The sequence below is a fragment of the Strigops habroptila genome, chromosome 2 (genome assembly GCF_004027225.2).
Source record: "Strigops habroptila isolate Jane chromosome 2, bStrHab1.2.pri, whole genome shotgun sequence".
NCBI lineage: Eukaryota > Metazoa > Chordata > Aves > Psittaciformes > Psittacidae > Strigops > Strigops habroptila.
Window position 1 is genome coordinate 11,977,960 of NC_044278.2, and position 19,826 is coordinate 11,997,785.

The following is a 19,826-nucleotide window of genomic DNA, read 5'->3' on the forward strand; positions in this document are numbered from 1 at the left end:
TGCATCCACTCTCCTAAGTAAAATTATACCCATGAGCAAAGCTAGGAGCAAATTCCCTGGTTGTCCGTGTGACGTAATTGTTACTTAGCTCCCAGGCTCTGTTTGGAAGAGATGCATTTAGCTTACTCTGAGGCCTAACCAGGGAGTGGTTCAGAGGGAGGAATATTCCAAGGAGCACTCACCACAGGCAATGTGAAAAGTCTGTGACTGGTTTGGCTTCTTCTGCCCTATACAGTCTTTCAGCTATAATCCCAAAGCTTTTTCATCCTCGTATACCACTGCATGCGTTCCTACTATATTCTAGAGCTTGTAAGACACATCTTCTGTCATGTGTTATAAAAATACTGTGCTGCAGGGCTGAAACACAGCCCTCACATTATTTCAGAGGCTTTGAAGTGAAAAGAGAAAACAAAAGAAAAAAACCTTAGGCCCACAGTGGACCTCAGTCAAGTGTTATGCTGGGTGACGTCTCAGGAAACAGAAAGACCTGAGTAGTTTTGAGGCAAGATACTCCATTCCTTGGAGTTCAACAAGCATTCCCTCAGATGGACACACTGCTGCATTGTCCATTAATCCTCTGAGTCACCACTACTCACAGCTAAAAAAGAAAGTGAGAAAAAGATTTAGGTGGGGCAAATTCGAAACAGGGGAAGAGATTCTGTCATCGATAGTGATTGGGAAAAAAGACAACAACGAATCAGGTGCAAAATAGAATCTTGTTCATGAAATCCTGAACATCAGTCCAGCTACCTAAAATCTTTGCTTTGCTATTAAAGCCAGTAGAGTGATGAAAAGCAAGATGAACTATGGTAAAAAAAAGGCAAGCTAAGAATGTTCTGCCTCTAGAGGTTAAAACAAATGAATCCTGAACGATTTGCTTCTATGAATGTTGAAAGAATTGTTTTAGAACCTAAAGGCTGTGGAATCTTTTCCCAGGACTGCAAAAGGTCAGTAAAATGTGCAGCTTGCTTAAGCTTTTGAAAAATAAGTATAGATGGTAAAAAGTTTCCCTGGCTGCAAGAAAATCCTGAAGCATGGCAGATGTTTATTCTGAATGTTTTCTGATTCACTTCCATGTATTTCTTCTATATTTGCAGTCTAGAGGGCAACATCCAGCATACAAATTGGCTGAGGTCTTTTCTGCTTGTACAACAGGAAACTGCTGCCTTAGCTACTCACATCCTACATTCTGAGGGTGCAAGGGCATGCACTCAGCAAGCCCGCTGGCACAGTCACTTGAAGCATAAAATATAACATAGGTAATTTAATACCTTTCGACTATTTGAGTTTAGCAACCTTTTGGCGCTTAAGAAACACGACTTGAATATTATTTCAACATACTGCATTTTTGAAATTAAGTCAGTTTGGAAGCGAAAGGTCTCACAGTATTTGCTCTGTTCCATGTGTATTTGTCCATGTATATTGTTTTCCATAGTGTACATGTATATTATACAACTGTTGTGCACATACTGTTTGATTTCTAATCTTTGTTAAACTGCAAAATTGTGCCTGGCTGATGAAACACATCTGCTTTTATATACAAGAAAAACTACTTTGATTGAGAACTCTTTCTATATGTAAAAGATTTCCATTGACAATAGTGAAACTAAACATGGAAATAAAAGGAACAGAAGCTCAAAGAGTGATATCTGGATGTTACAAAACAGCTTAAAACTCAGCCACTCAATGAAGAACAGATTGTTATCCATAAAATTATGCTCACAAAGTGTTCACTTGGAGTTAAGATAACAGCGACAGAAAAGAAAAAGGGACAGAGCAAAGACAGAGTCATAACACTCTTCATGATTCCATGACAAGCTATCAGTAATACAATAAGATCTGACAAAATTAGCTAAATAGGATAAGGAACAGGTTGACATGTGAAAGATTGTGTTGACTACGTGAATGCCACATATCATTAAATGCCATTCTAAAGAGCATCTGTCTCAGGCACCAAGGGTGATGTTTTAAAAAGAACTGTGCTTTATATTTCTAGCCTTTATGAAGATCATGCAGCTGCCAACGTACTGTCAAAATTAAAGAGCAAACCTCTGCGTGGCTAACTTCCCAGGACCTTTTTTCTACTATTATTGTCATCAGCAACCACACAGAAGCTGTAAACAATTTGTACACATGCAATCTTTGCCCTGTGGGAATCTGCTTTTAACTGATTCAGGAATGATGTCAGCAGTAGTTCACTTCTGGTAGTAAACTGATGGTTCAACGCCCATGACAATTCTTAAAGTACTGGGAAATGAAAGGGTAAAGGGAGAGGAGGATGGAAATTAGAAACTCAGGCAAGTATTAAAATTATGGATATTAAGATACATATTGGTGTTTCGGGATCACCTGTATTATCTGATGGGATGAAAACAATATGAAGCAAAAATGTGGTTAAAAGTATTTATATAAAGAACTGTCAAAGTCAGGAAGGGCACAGTCTCATTCTCCATAACATCTCAATTGGAAAGCTAAAGCTTACAACTACAGCATCATCTAAAACTAACTAACTAGGTAACTCATACAGACATCATTCTTTTGAAGATGATGGCAAAAAGCTGTTTGGAATTTTGTACTACTGGTATCGATATACTTCAGAAATAAAAAAGAAATTGTCTACACAGGCCTTGTATGTGGAAACTGACTAAAAAATAGCCATTCTGCATCCCAAGAAAAGCTGCTGAAAACAGGGATGTTCCTCACTGAATTTTGCAGGCAGTGACCAAAACACGTTAACAACATCTAGCCTGTTAGTTGCATATTTGCACCCAATCATTTGAAACTTACTATATTTGGAACACTGTGACTCTGTGACTGTCCTGCTTGTTTGTCTTATCTTTCTGCTTTACCCTGTCTTTTTGATGGCAAACCATGTTTGCAAGATGCCTGACAAATTGAAAATCAACCTAGTTAACACCCCCATAGCATCAAATGTTAGATAGCAAAGGGGGAAATCTATTGTGTGGTTTCATGATTGGTCTAAACAAATTCAAGTCCACACTATTAATGAAAGCGATGCTCCTGACTTTCTCATTACTGTCCATGGCTCAGCAGTCCAATCTGCCTTGTGCTGACACTATGGCTCATTCCACTGCTACACAAACACAACAGGGAACCATTTGTGCTGGAAAGCAGCTCCACGACAAAAGACAAAACAACTCCTTCCCTGAGGATTGTACTCCCCACTTCCCAGATCTGGCTCACCAGGCAGCAAGAGCGAGGGATGGGAATGCTGGTTGGTGGTGAAGGGTTCTGAATGGAACCAGTCCTCAGAGTAGGAACACACGCAGATTAGATTCTATTAATTGCACAGCTGCACCCTTTGAGACAATGTTAAATATTCTATTGCAACATTTTCACCTTTTAGTCCTGAACTCCTCAAATCTAAAAATCAGATTAAAAGGGGGAAAACGCTTGATTTTTCTCAGTGTTCATGATAAAAAAAAAAAATCTTATTAAATTAAATTACCTTGGATTTGTTGGATTGTCACTTCAGAAACAAGTCAACACATCCTTATATGCCTATAGACTAGAAACCTAACGCAAGATATCCAGGCTCTAAAATATCATAACAATACTTCAGTGGGTTTTCCCACTACTTTCTTTAGTATATTTAACTTCTCTGTGGTATTTTTGTTTCTAACTTAAATTTGTTTCTGTAGGTTTTGGTACTACAGTAGTGACAATCAAAATGACAATGTGACAATCAAAAATGAAACTGTCATACTTAGTATCAGTGTATATTATAAAGCAAGAAGTCAGCAAGTAAAAGCAACCGGCAATTAATCTTATTTCCAATTTCTAATAATATTTTACAAAGGAGAATACTTGAAATTGATACCTTGTCTCAAGGGAGAGTATGCAAACAGAAATAACCCACCTTTTATTTTTTATTATTCCTTGCACTATTTGCATGAGCACAGAACAGCTTCAGCAAAGAGGTTTCCAGCCATTCACCCTACCGATAGGATAAAACTAACAACGTGATTAGAGCTTCAAGCAAAGCTTTCAGTGAGCTCAGGGATGATGGAGAGAGATCTTAAGCTTTAGGCAAATATATATAACCTGTCATACAAATTTTAATGGCTGAAGAATCTTAAAAAAGAAAGAATATCTTGAAGTGTTTAAATTAAAAGTGACTTTATTTAATGTGTGAGTTGGCCCTGAACACATTAAAGCAGCAAAGCGAGAACACATTTTTGCTGCAAGGTTTTCTTTCCTTCCTTTCTTGTATTAAGTGTATCAAGTAGATATCTAGGAGAGCATTTTAAAATGTGAATATTCACTGTGGCATAGTACACTCTGGATCATATTTCAAAATTGCTTGAGTTATTGCGACTGAATTCTGAAAGAGGCATTGTAAGGGAAATCCAATTACAGGACAAAAGAACTGGATCCACATAATCTTAGGAACTTACTAAAGGGAAACAATTTCATGATTTCACTACTTTTTTCTGACCTTCCCTGTGGAGGTGCTAGAAGAAGACCCCTCTTAAGCTTTCCCCCAGCACACAGGCAAAAAAATAAGATAAAAAGAAGCAAATGGAGAAGAACTAATGAGAGAAAGTGGTGGTGGAAAGGACAGTTGCAGGAATTGCAGCACCACTCTTCCTTAGTACTTCCTTATCCAACTGGTGTATGCAGGACAGCTCACCATTTCCAGTTACCCACGTGGCTCCCAGGCTTGGCAGGTGACCTTCTCTAGGAAGGTCAAATACCCAACCTCAGCAACCCAAGCACTCATTAAGGCACGAATCTGCAAGATTTCCAGGAATTACATCAAGTACATATGATCCCATTCTGAGAAGAGAACGCTTACAGATAAACAAGATGTATTTTCCCACTTGTTCTGAAAAACTGCTTGCCCATGGACACAAGTGAAGAAATCATTGCCTTAAATGGCTTTTTGATGTGGATGTTTAAAAATAAAACTGCATGAGAATTTTTCTAGTGCTGCTCCTAGTGTTTTATCTTGGGGCTGCTTTTCCTCTCCAGAAACCACTTCGGTCTGATAGGTCATGCACAAGGGATGAATAAGAAATACACAATGTCTACATCTGTGAAGGAAAAAAAAAACCAAACACACTTGTAGAAAAGGAGAATTATAATCCAAGGTTTTTTCACGTTTGAATAGCTGTGAAGGGTTATTTTTCTTTAAGCATTACGAAACAAAATGCATTCAAGTGTAAAGTCATTTCCTAAACAGGAAGCACAAATGTGGGGACCCGGTGTGCTGCTAACCAAGGTAACTCACGTGTAAAGTACTTCTTATGATGCATTAGATGTGTCAGCATATTTCCAGGCTAAGAATAGAGTGGAATAAGCAGTTCATTACTTTTTTTCCCCATGAAAATAGATTGGAGTTCATACTGCATATTACTCATGCAACTAGAAAACCGCAATCTTACATGTTTGCAGTTTTACTGCTTTTCTTTGCCAAACTGACTGAAATCAATTAAGGTGACACATTATGAAAATCATTGCACATAACAAATTCATAACTTCAAGAGCAGAAGCAGCACTAATTGCTCAAAAACTGTCTCAAACATTTATGAGTTACTGTAAAATATGAAAAGAACACAGCCTCTAGTTACAAAAAGACAATCATACAGACGACAAAGATGTGACTACAGTTCAGGTAGGTAATTCACAATGAGCTCACCAAACTTAGGTACTGTAATAATGTTATCTGCAGCAGCATGATGATCAGTATGGCCTGACCTCCCAATGTGTTGCTTGTGTTAAATACAAATTATTGGCTTTTTACATGTTGCTTTCTTATCAACTGTTATCTCACAATTTCAATACTTCTACTTAAAGAAGCTGCCAAGGAAAAGTCTTCAGGGCAAAGTCTGAGGTCACTTGTCTTGTTCAGCTTGGAGGAGGCTGAGGGGTGACCTCGTTGCATTTTACACCTTGCTCCAAGGGGGCAGTGGAGGGGGATGTGTTGATCTCGTCTCTCTGGTGACCAGCAATAGGATACAAGAAAATAGAATGAAGCTGTGACAAGGGAAGTTCAGATGAGACACTGGGAAAAGGTTCTTCACGAAGAGGGTGTCAGTTGCTGGAACAGGCTCCCCAGGGAAGTGGTCACATCACTGAGCCTGCCACAGTTCAGAGTGTCTGGATGAGGCTCTTAGTTACATGGTTTAGTTTTAGGTAGTCCCGTAAGGAGCAGAGTTGAACTTGATGATCTTTACGAGTCCCTTCCAACTTGAAATATTCTGTGATTGCATGACTCACACTCTCAGGTAGAATGTGAGTCCATTCACTGAGTTCTTTCCTACCCCAGTTGTGCTCCAGGCACCTAACTTAGGTATGCCCACAGCTGGTGGAGCCTGCAGTGGTGCTACACCCCAAGAAGTTTCAAAGTTTTTATAAAGACTGGAAAAAAAACTACTTGAAACTGCAAAAGTATTAGAACAATCTCTGGAGACTTGCTGATGAATTCAGAAAACTGCCCAAGTCAGATGATATTTATTCTCCTCCTCCTTTCAACTGATCAAATTACATTAAAATTAGTTAAAAACAGTACTTTTTTTTTTTCTTTTTTATATTCCATTGTTAGCAATTTCTGTCACTGGAATATTCTTCAATTGCAAGTAGAAGAAGAAATTGTTCCCTTACTTTATGACCACCAAATCTTCAAGTTCTATATTTAACACAAATAATTTATAGAGTTATTTGTATACTTGCAACTCGTTTGTGTTCAGCTCCAAATATCAGTGCATATGGTCAATATATCCTGCTGCAAACAGTAGCAAAAGAAGGTCACAGCTCTGCAAAACCTGGCAGCTCTTGCAGATGAACAAACAGGGTAAGTCTCACTGGGTATACTGAGAAAATTTAGAATGAAGGCAATTATGAGACCTCAGAAACTCGCAGAGGCATAGTAACATGCAGAGGAGTACTAGGCAGGTAGGAGTAAAGGACTCCTGGGTTTGCTAAGACAGCTTTAATGTGGGTAACTGCTCATTCTGAGAGGATGCAGGAAAGTGGCTGCAGATTTGTGAAACAGCAGAATAAGTAGTCTGAAGATGCTGGAATATTAGATTTTCCTGCAATAGCAGGACAGTATTCTACAGCAGAAGACTTTGGGAAGACTGTCCCCTCACCCTAAGATTATGTTGTTTCAGATTCCTTCTCTCCTGGTTATCTTCTCTTGTTAGATCTCAGCAGAATGGCCAGATGGGCAATACCAGGCTTCCAGTCTAGGAAGTATGCCAAACATTACATGTGCAGAGCTACTAACATGTGCAGAGCTACAGAAAAACACCTACTGGTTTCCTAAAGTTTTGCAGAACGTGAGAAAGCAGCAGAATAGAAGCAGCATTTCAGGGTTTTAAGATGTGAAGCACCTGGTAGCTTTTTGTGATTTAGTGGGAATGTTGCCCAGGTAACTGAAATTCGTAAGAAAACATAATTGGAGACAAGAAAGAGGAAGAGGACTTGCCTATGAAGGCTTTTCTTTTAAGATGTGATTCACACTGAGTAGCTTGAGGATTCCAGGCTGGCAATGGTAGTAGTAGCAATGTGCTGCTGGAGGCTGAGGTCTTCATATATGCATTCATAATTTCAGTGAATGTTCAATGTTTAACCCTGCCTCATCCTTCAGAGAGAAAAGATCGGGAAGACAAAGATAGAGGTGGCAAAGGAGAACCTGGAAGCTTCCCATTCCCTGCTTGGGAGAAAAGTGATGAGAGAAACCAACAATGGGACTGTACAGTGTGGATGGTAAGCTTGGTGGTTGCTTGAACCCATAAGCAATAGTGATTAAAATTTGCCACTGTGACTAAAATGAAAGAAGTGTTAGTGAGATGAAAGAGAAATCTGAAAGGAGGTTTTTAATATGTAGGTTTACAGAACCTAAAAACTAACATACAGAGAGATACCAAGAGCCAGTTCTGTCCTCCTGAGACTCTGATATTCTAATACCCAGTGCAAACAATTTATTCAGCCTTCTATTACATGGGATATCACTCTTTTTCACTGTTAATGTTCTGAACAGCTAAGGTCAAGGCTGGATAGAGGTGGTAATTTGCCTGACAGGTGGCCACATTACACAGCATTTTCCCAAATTCCCCCCCTCAAATGCAAATGCAATCTGCAAGTATACAACTGCCAAGACTATCTTTTCTCTTTGTGTGCATACTGTTTCCTTCTTCCTCACTTCAGATAGGAGCTAAAATAACACACAGTGACGCACATTTGGGCAATGAATTTTTTACAACCTCCTCTTACATGTGAGGAATGTGCACGCTGAATCTACTTATCCTGAGATTTTATATAGCGTTTCTGTATGTAGCAGAACATTAAACAAATGCCTGTGTATGCCATCAGGGTGCTCAAAACCTGACCTTGAGAACAATTTCCATGTGTGCTATGTATGCCATTCAACGGTAATACGTAATCTAAAACCTACGGATCAAGCCTCATCAACAGTTAAGTATATGGGGAAAATAAGATACAGGATGTACTTGTTTTATCCTTTACACATTACATTGTTATATTACTATTAAAGCAGCACGATGTGTAAGAGTAAGGGAATCAATCCTGAATTCCTTACAATCTGGAAGATAACATGTAAAAATACCATCAGAAACATGCACACAAGCTTTCAGGCTAAATGCCACTGAATTAAACAGCTCGAGGCTGAAGTGCCAGTCTGGAAATCAAAGACTCTATGTTCTTTAACTATCTCTCATTAAACACTGGGTCAAAACACTTTGCCACTCAGTGCCTCAGTCTCCTCATCAGTAAAACTGGGATGGATACTCATTTTAATCTTTTTGATACTTGTTGATTAGAGGTCTCCTGAAGAGATACTATTTTTTCCCCATTCTATAGTGTGGCTTTTTGTAGTTTGAATTCATGTCAGCATATATTATAAAATACTGATTTAGAAAAATAGCCATTTTCTATTTGACAAATAAATACTGATCTTCTAATTGAAAATCAGTGCAAAGGCAAAATGGAAGCATTAAAAACTTAGGAATTCTGTCTTCCTTTACATGCAATACTTCTGAAGAGTGTCTAAACTTCCTTTTTAAAAAAACCTGACTGAGATCCAAGAGAACTGTATGATTCCCTGCACTTTGCTTGGTGTTACACCCATACACAAAGGTAAATAAGAGTTTTTCTTAGTTTTAAAAGACCCTGGAAGCCCAAATTAATTTCAAGTAAAGGTTATGTTACCTATTAAACACGATGGAACCAATATGGATGCCATTTTGCCTGCAAAAAGTAGAAGAAAATATTTACAATGGGGATTTTATGATTTCAAGAACAGTAGCCGGGCTAACAGTACAAACTTCTTTATGCACAACCAATTTTTAATACAACTCTTTGCCCTATCATGAAAAGCAAATATATATTCTTCAAGTATTTTATTTTAATAAGGAGAATAAAACCTGGGGGAAAATGCAGTCAAGTTATGTGGAAGTGGAAAGTACAACATCTATCTGGAATAACCCCATTCAACTCAGAACTCTAACAGAGTATCCTCTGTACAGAGAGCAGATTTAGATTAGATAGTAGGAAAAAATTCTTCCCTGTGAGGGTGCTGAGGCGCTGGCACAGGGTGCCCAGAGAAGCTGTGGCTGCCCCATCCCTGGCAGTGTTCAAGGCCAGGTTGGACACAGGGGCTTGGAGCAACCTGCTCTAGTGGAAGGTGTCCCTGCCCGTGGCAGAGGGTTGGAACTGGATGAGCTTTAAAGGTCCCTTCAAACCCAAATCACTCTATGATTGAGTCATCTCATAATAAAAGCACAGTGAGTTTCAAATTGGTGTGTCTCAGCTCAGACTGCATAATTCAGCCAATCCTTGTTTATTTACTGAAGCAATTGAAATATGTAAATATAATGTCACAGAGCTATCAATTTTGCATTATACAAAGTAACAGCTAAATAACAAAACAGAAATTCAAACTCCCCTAAAAGTTTTAGCATTTAAAATGCACCTGCTGTAGCTGCTTAAAATCTAGCACTGATAAGGGCTTCAGCTTGCTCTGAGCAATCAAGGAAAAACCAACCCAGAAATCAACCCTATTACAAAAGAATCAAATTCCAGTATTTCCTTTGTATGTTATCTGTGAGCAATTTTACAGCTAATGTTGAACAGCAACACATAAATATACCCAACATCCCAGATATGGTTTACTGGAAAGCACAGTCATCAGTAATTAGAGAGAAGATTGTGAAATCTTGTTTCTGCTCAAGTCAGCAGTTTTACACTGCAAGCACGTGAAGATCACTGGATTTCCAGTCCTCACTGTTTGAAAATCACAACTGTTCAAACAAACAGTACTGCAGAATTTTTAGAAATGTAACTGAGTCTGGCCGGGATGGAGCTGATTTGCTTCCTGGCAGCCTACATGGTGGTGTGGCTTGGCTATGTGACTAAAACAGTGCTGAGAACATACCTGAATTTCTACTGCTCTGGAGCAGTGCTTGCACAGCATCGAGTTTTTCTATTTTGCCCACTCTGCCCCTGCAGTAAGGCTGGGGCACACAAGAGTTTGAGGGTGGACACAGCCAAAGTGACCAAAGGGTTATCCGTATTATATGACATCATGCTCAGTATGATGCTCAGGATGTTGGGACATTTGCGGATACAGCATTTGCCTTCCCAAGTGACTGTTTCACATGCTGAGGCCCTGGTTTTCAAGAAGTAGCTGAACATCTGCATGCCGATGGGAAGGAGTGAATGAATTTTGCTTTGCTTGCAGGCACAGCTTTGCTTCACTTATTAAAATGCCTCTATTTGAAGAGGAACTTATCCCACAAATGTTTGCTTACTTAGTTACAGGCCATCTAGGGAGCACTACACTGGCTTCCCACAGATGACATTAGCACTGCATTGCCTATGTGATTGCACATGCCACCACTGCCCAGAGAAGGTCTTTCTTTCTTCTAATTCTCTTGTACCATTTCTGAGGGGCACAATGGTACCTGCTTCCTGGCCTACCTCCCCATGGACAACATCCTCTGTGAGGTGATTCAGAAGAAGAATGCAATTTAACCTTGTATCTGCAGAAGCTATGTTGGAAGTATATTTTAATGAGCCCATCCTCCTGGACCTCTTTTTCTGTGGAAGAAGATAGGCAGAAGGCCTTTTTGGGAATCATTGCAACCATGATTGCCTTACGTATGTTTGCCTGGAGGCTCTGGTCCGAGAAAACAAGCTTGGATTTCTGTGGCGGCATTATCCTCTAGATGGGAAACCATCAGCAGTTGATGCAAAACTTTCAGACGTAGAGCAGAGTTGCAGAGCCCCTCTGCTGTAAGCTAGTACCATGACCATCACCCTTTCATGTAGTTTTGGAAGTCCATGCCTGATTTCAAGAGTGTCAATCACCCTGTGGAGCCCTGCAACTCCAACTCAGTAGCCAGTTTGCAAGAAGTAAGTCCACCAGTGGTGACCGAACTGCCCCAGATACTATCCTTCAAACTATTTTCCTTCAAATAGCAATACAGGAGACACCAACAAAATCTTCCAAGTCTTTGATCTCTGTGAGTTCATGAATTATGAAAGGGAAGTCACATTTCAGGATTGTTATAACTACCTAAACCTCATGACTATCACTTCATGCTATGCAAGCCTTGAAGGCCCATCAGTATAGACTTACGAGTATCTTAACAGGCTTCACTAGAAGGCACGATGTTTGTGCCTTACCTAACTTTGGCCTAAGAGCTGATGAAGGCTAATGCCTTATTTACCATCAGGTACAACATCTTTAATGCTGTTTGGGTGCTTGTCTATACCAGAAGAGTTGTTGGTGGGTCATGATAATATGCCTTGACAATGATGGAACCCACTTCTGGTTAAACTGGCCCTTAGGACATGTGGGCATGAAGTCAAAAGTGCTTGTCTTGAGTGCAAGGGGCTATGTAAGAGACTGGGGATTAATGTTCGCAGTTCTCAAATCATAAGTGCCTGCTGTCCCCTGTAAAACCTCTGTAAGGACTCAGGGCAGCCTTTCCATTCAGACAGGAATACTAAGCATCAGTTCTTTTTGAAGTACTACCTCCCACATTCTCCAGATGATGCAGGCACTGAGGATGGTACTCATGCACATGATTGAAGAGGGTTATGAACTTACTATGTGTCCAGAACAGGTTTGAGTGGGTTGGTAGAAATGTGCTTAAGTGGTAATGACTTCTACATATACATTTCTAAACTACCTTTGATCTCCACAACAACACTAAAAAGGAACACGCTCCCAAAATTTCTGGGTCATTTCCCCTTCCTGTGCTCCCTCTGGATGAGATTGAGGCTATGCTTATATTCTTTGATGCCACCTAAGACTTGGCTACTTCAGCTATTCACTTTCTGACAGCTCTTGATCCACAGTCTCTTTTGGACAAGACTGGTTTCCCCTGTGATGCTCTTTTTTTGATTCTTCCTTCTGTACTCCTGTGTGGCTTTGAATGTTATACCTGAAGCACCCAGGAAACATCTCGTCTCCTGACTTGAAGAGATTCCTTAGAAAAATATGTCATTCAGAGGCTGCTTTGCACAGGTCAGGAGAATGGTGGAGATGATTGAAAGAACATTGCTTGTTTGCTGCCACTAAAAAGAAGGGTCAGGGCTGAGGAATAGAAACACAAGAACTATGAGAATTGGAGTGAAACTAGGTCACAGCTAGGGAAGGAGAGATTGAGGTGGTCATGGATAGGGGAAAAGAACCTCCTCAAAGAAACCTTTCCCTCCCCTCTCCTGAATGAGATCATAGTTTCTGTTCTATCTCCCCATTTTTCAGACCTCAGGAAAAATTATGCATTTGTCCTACACCGATACCTAAGCTTTTGGCTGAAATAGTGTGTGACTATGTCTGTCCTATCTCATACTGAACCACCACCATGTGGTTCGTGCTCCTTGCTGCAGAAGATCCTCACCGCCAGATCTCTTTGGTTCCAGAAACTTTGAAAGATCTTCTACGCTGCTATTCCCACTGCAGAGAAAATTATTCAGTCATTGTAGCCTTTCCTTTCTATCTCATGATAAGTATCGAACCCTCCACAGCTCCCTTTTGTCCATGCCCTCCCTCCATTAAAGAAGTGGGCAAGAAAGGCACTTGACTCCAAAAAGTCATCAAGACTTTACAGTGGAAAGAGTGCCTGTAGCTAGACAGAAATAGGTCTCTCTTCACAATGCTAAAAGACACCCAGTGTATGTAAGTATGTGCTTATGTACTTTGGGGTTGCCTTTTTGCTAGATATTAATTTTCCTAAGTTATTTGAAGAAATGTCAATTTTCTCTCCATGAAGAGTATTTGCCAAAGAAAAGCAAAAGAAGAAAAGAGTAAAAATAAATAGCTAATGCGGAGTATGACTACAAATTTCTGCGGTTTAAGGACGTTTGCCAAATTTAGGTCATGGATATCTGTCTAAAAAAGATCATTATAGCAGCCTGGAAAGGAGGGCAAGTTGATGTGCTTTATTTCCTATGCATGACAACGCTTCTGTTGATGACAGAGGTTTGAACAAAAAAGGCAGGGAAAGCTCTAAAGCTCACACAAAGTTTAATTAAGATGCATCACTTCTCTATAACGGCTGACTATCACCACTAGTCATCATTTCAATATCACAGTAAGTTGGGTTTTTTATTAAATTCAAGGAAATTCTTGCAAGAAGCATCCAGAAAGCATTTTTTCAGATAGTGATCACAAATGCAGCCATCAGCTCCAATTAAAATGCTGCCAGGTCCATCACCTCTCTGCCATTTTTATGTGCATCTCCAAATATATGAGAATCTATTTTTTCTTAGTAAATTTGCTTGCAGATGTCAGATTCCATTTTTTACCTCCTGGATAAACACCAATTGAAAGTGAAGGAAGCTCAGTACATTTCAACGTAACATATTTGACCTGCTTAATTCGAAAGCATCAAAGAGGCTTGGGAGAGCAATGGACCCAAATTTATCCATATATGCAGAGACCCAATATGTACACATATGTGAGTGCACACCTAACCAGACGCATGGTAATCTCAGGATAGATTTTAAATTCCCCAAATTCTGGTTCTGTCAGATTTAATCATACAGGTATATTTTATTCTTTCTATATATTTTATAATACTTTTTATTCTTGTAGACTGACAATAAGTTCATTTCAGCAATAACCTATTTGGCTATCTATACATCTATACGCTTCTAAATACATCTTGATTCCCAGGGGGATTTTTAAAAGAACTTATGTGAGGAGTACTGACTCTCAGTGAGGTTTGTGTTCCTGAGTCACTCGAGTGCTCTGGAAAAATCCCAAATATATTCCACAATGAGATAAAGATGAAACGCATCAATGATTCTTCCAAGTCAAACAACAGAACTTTGGGTTTATGATCTTGCCTGTGCTTCCCCCATTCCATCTGCCCAATAAATCACATAGAGTAAACAGCATGGAACACAGTTGGCTTATTTTAAGGATAAAGATCTAGTGAAACCTTGTTTAGATTAAGAAACAGCAGTTCTAGGGACAGTAAATCTGTCACACTTTATATTTATATGTTATGCCATCCTTCTCACAGACCAAAACCTCAAGTTATATTCTCTTCTTTCACATTACATCCAACCTGACGTCAAACATTCTTTACCACACTTCCTTTAACCAGTGCAAAATTCCATGCCTCCTCAGAACTCTGCAGGCAATGATTTAATTAGTGCTATTTGGGGTTTCTGCCTGATTTTTCACTAGAGCACACAAACAGCCTCAGTTTTACCTCCCAGTAATACAGTCTGTCTGTGTACATCAGCTGCTGAGGATCCATGCTGTTCAATAGAGCTATCTTAGGGTTAAATTTCACCTTCTCCTCTACTTGGGACAGTAACTCTGGAATCAAATAGATTGGCTGTTTCATAGAAAGAGCCGAGATAATCTTATAGAATCATATAGGTTGGAAAAGACCCTTAAGAGCAAGTCCAACCATTAACTACCAAGTCCACCACTACACTATGTCCCTAAGCACCACATCTACGTGTCTTTTAAACACCACCAGGGATAGTGACTTTACCACTGCCCTGGGCAGCCTGTTCCAGCACTTGACAACTCTTTCGGGGAAGAAATTGTTCCTAATATCCAACCCAAACGTCCCCTGATGCAACTTGAGGCTGATATGTCTTGTCCTATCACTTGTTAGTTGGAGAAGAGACTGACCTCACTTCACTACAACCTCCTTTCAGTAGTTGTAGAGAACGATAAGGTCCCCCCTGAGCCTTCTCTTCTCCAGACTAAACCCCCCCAGGTCCCTCAATTGCTCTTCATAAGTCCTGTGCTCCAGGCCCTGCACCAGCTTCATTACTCTTCTCTGGACCCGCTCCACAACTCCGTATCTCTCTTGCAGTGAGGGGCCCAGAACTGAACACAGGATTTGAGGTGCAGCCTCACCAGTGCCCAGTACAGGGGATGCTGCTGGCCTTCTTGGCCATCTTGAAGCCATGTTTTGTTTATCACAAAATGTACCTATTAAAGTAAGTCTTTCTGTATTGTATTTGAAGTTCAGAAATCACCCTTGTTATCCAAGCATTGAAAGAAATTCATAAAACAGGACAGAAAAATTATTTCAAATATGATCCTAAAGCAGAACCTCCTTAAACAGAGCCTGTAGAATTTTTGTGATTTGCAGATGGCTTTACAAAAGGAAGATTTTTTACATGAAAGCAAAAGCTAGGCTATCTATCTTCCACACCACACAAAATTGAAAGGCTATTTCTACATTTTGTAGCAAATTTCACGGACAACTGCATTGTGCCATAGCTGAATTCTGTGATGCAACTTCACACAGTAAGACAAGCCAATTCTTACTACCAAAATTTCTATTTCTCCTCTATCTCCCTCTCTGTCCAGTCCCAACTACGCACAGCAGAAAAGAACTAGTATTTTGCCATGTTAGTGAATTGGACTCCTTAAGGAAACATGTGATGAGCACCAGTGTCAGAGCAATGAAAGTGTCTGGGCCATGCAGTTAAGTGAAAGGTGGGGGCAGAGCAACAATTCTACTTCCATGTGCTAGTGAGTCAGAATAATTTTGTTTGTTTAGGTATAAAATGGCTACTGTATTGCCTGATAACATAGGAAAACAGGAAGCTGTTATGTTGCACGAGTTGTGGGTGGCTTACTTTTTTGCTCAAGCAACAAAGAGTGAAAATGAGGATTTACACCCCCCGTAACCTGCATCCATGACAACATGAAGCCCATCAGTCTAAAGAACATGTATGAATGGCGACAGACACTAAAATATGTCCAAAGACACATTACTAATTTAAGCCATTGAAGATAAATAAGCTTTCAGTGGTGTGGACTCCATTCTGGACCCAGTAAGTTGTTTTCTTTGCACTAAGACAAACTTTCATTTCTTAATAACCAAAGATCATAATAGCTGTAGAAGGGTCTCTTTCAGAACTTCTTACTGCAGCTGACTACCAACTAATCAGCAGCTCAATACAAAAATATGTAGATGTTCTATTCTGTATGTTTGAAGTAGGTGGCTGTACTGGCTATGTACATTTTTGATGTGATCGAATTCCAAAGGAAAGGACTTGGTGACTCCAGAAAGTACCTATAATGAATTTTAACAAGCATTTGTGAGCTGAATAAATGACAATATAGAAATCTGAGAGCCACATGTTACTTCTTCAGATCTGATACTGGAATAATCATTGCTCCATCTCTGGCAGTGTTCAAGGCCAGGTTGGACAGAGCCTTGGGTGACATGGTCTAGTGTGAGGCATCCCTGCCCATGGCAGGGGGTTGGAACTAGAAGATCTTAAGGTCGTTTCCAACCCTAGCTATTGTATGATTCTATGATTGCTAACAACACTGATTTTAATCTGTTTATTCAGATTGAGAATGTGACAAACCCCCAGACTTCTCCTTGTCCTCTGAAATGGGAGATCTAAGTCTGACAAAGTCTCTTGATTTCTTGCCCTCTTGTATGGTGATATGGAACCCTCTCTGATAGTAATCAGAGACTGCACACTTCATTTTATTGTGTGCAATGTCAGAAGGTTCTCCAAACTGGGACTAGAGAAGAAGGACATGGAGATGATAAGAAAAGGAATTCAATTTCATAGCTCTTCTTCATCTAAATGTGTTTGCCTGAAGCAAGGATAGCGCAGATAGAGTAGTATCAAGCAATGATCTGAGCAGTGATCAAAGGTACGGGAGCTGAGAACAGCCTTCAAATAGGAAAAAAGTCCTTGGAGGGGAAATACAATTTGCTGTGTTTAGGACAAGGTAAAAGAATGACCAGATGGCATAGCAATTGTTTCAAGAGGGTTTTTTTTGCCCTTTACTTGCAGATTTTGTTAACTTGTGTCAGTAATAGGAAGAAACTCTTCCATCAATGATTTGCAGTGCACTCTCATTCTGTGGGCTGGAGCATTGCTGTTCCTATGAGGATCCAGTACTCAGCAGTCATCAGTGTAGGTAAAACCTACGTCGTTGTTTGAAGTTCCTTGAGAATCCCACAGAGACTGCTAGGATCAGTAGAGCATAGCAACAGCAATTCCCACTGCTATAGAAGCTATAGCAGTTGCATCTAAAGCAGCCTGAAAAAGAAATCTAGGAGAAGACAAATTGACTGTCAGACCAAAATGAACTTTCATTTATCGCTGTACTCTAATGGTGACTTCTGAATAATATACCCTATTTCAGACTGGTTTAGCATAGTCAGCTTCAGTACTGCTACAGGATCATTTGAAGTGATCACCTAAAGGTGGGATGTTAACCATTAACTCACAACACAGAGGTACATGCTTATTCTCTTTGGAAACAGCTTGTCTTTTGAGAACTGTTAACTTGTGACCAATAGAAATACCAATACTTTGTGAATCTTTTAGAAAGACAGGGAAGCATCAATACCATGATATGGCTTACACTGGTCCCAGGAAAACTTGGTCTGCATCATTACATGAATAAATTCTCTCTTGCTATGCCTTTACGTTGCCCAGCAAAACAGAGTCTGATCCAAAAAAAGGCCCTTTTGGTGCTACCAATAAACAAACAACTAAACAATTTGATGTATTTCTCTGATGGTAGCCAAGGTAGTTTGTCCTTTCACTCCATGCACAGTACTGTTTAGAAGCAGCCAAACAGAACATAAGTGTGAAACAAATCCTCTCTTTTTGTTACCTAACACATTCATAGCAGAATGAAATTATGCAGCTCTATATTTTACAAGCTACTATGGAAGACACAGAGCCATTGAAATCAAACTTCTTTTAGTTTGCTTAAAAAAATCCCATTATTAATTATATTTTCAGATGTAATGTAAAATCTGTTCCCTCTTGACTTGGATTTTCTTGCCTGATTTCAAAAATTACAAATGGCTGCAGCAAGACCAGCTTAAATGAATGGTGTTGTGTTTGTGGTCCTAGGCCTGTTTCATTGATTACTGTTCAGCCTTGTGTACAAATGCAGTTATTAGTCCACAGCTAGGCTTTTAATGTAACATGTTCTGTGAAGCTTTGAGAACCAAGCAGAGAAGCCTTAGTTAAAATGAATAAGTAATTCCTTTTATGGCACCCTCTGTCTTCAAAGCACAGCTTCCAGCTTAATTAAGCAAACCAGGTTCTGTGTGCCCAAGCTAAAAAGCATTTATGTTATGAGATGACAACTCTTTAATAACAAAAAAATCCCTGGTAATTTTGATGCTCTTCTTTGATTCAGATGCTAGAACTGGTAGCAAATTCTCTGTGAATGAGGTAGGGGTTTGCTGGAGGGGATCTATTAAAGGACAGGGTGCTTTAAAAAATATTTTTTTCCCTTCTGACCTTTATAATCCTTTTCCATAAAAGATACATAGATAGTTTTATATAAGGTTAGGGATATAGCTCATTTTCCACTGCATGTTCTATTCTGGTGGCAGGAGACATGCAGGTTTAGCTTAATTCTACATGAATCTGTATTAATTCAGGCTCTGTACCTGCATTTTTCTCAAAGGAGGGATTTATAAAGGTATAGGACGCCTAGCCAGAAACAGCACTGCCCCTACAAAATCCAGGTTGCTGAGATGGAAAGAAGAGGTGTGCTTAGAAGCCAGTCTTCTGCAAGGTCTTCTTCCTACATCTACATTACCATGAAATTCCCAATACCCCCTTCTCATAGATGATACCAGTGAAGTTTCCAGAGACAAAGCTACAGCTTTCTAATCTTGCAAGAGAAGGAAACGTGACTACTAGACCTGCACTTTCCCAGAAGTGCATGAATTCAAGGGGATTTTCCTCTTTGAAATCAAACAGAATATACTCAATCTAATTCATACAAGTAAATATTAAGAGTAGAACTATCAAAGCAAAGCTTGTCACATAACTAGAGGTTTAGTTGAGCCTTGTGAGAAGTTCTGGACCAGGCAGAAAATGAAGGTTATGAAAATACAAGAGCACAAGCACCCAAAACCAGGTGAAACAAAGTTTTAACCATGCTACATGAAGCACAAACTTGTTCTCCAGGAGGAGATTTTTCTTTACTTTGTAACCTGCCTTTGGATTCATTAGGTTTATAGTTACCTTGGGAACAATGGTAGCAAAAGAACCAGAAAATGTGAGATTGGTGCTTTATACCCAGAATTTATTTAGCTACAAAACGGCTGTAAGAAATATTGGTTAATTACTTCCATCTCCTGTAACTTTTAAACCTTTCTGTAATGTTCTTTCTTCTTTTTTTTCCTTACTTTGTATTTTCACTAAATTTGAATACATTTGAACCACGACAAACTAAGAAAATTATGCAGAGAAACATTTTGAAATGCATCACATTTAAATATTCTCAGATTATTTTTTTTTAAATCAAAGTTTTCAGATTTTCATTACATTTATATTCAATTTATTCT

At 39.4% G+C, this 19,826-nt stretch overlaps 1 protein-coding gene across 7 annotated transcripts in view; it reads right to left on the reverse strand.

The window, feature by feature from the left end:
• STXBP5L (syntaxin binding protein 5 like) overlaps positions 1-19,826 on the reverse strand; it is a 188,510-nt gene that overhangs the window by 148,212 nt on the left and 20,472 nt on the right. The gene's annotated exons all lie outside the window — the stretch shown is intronic.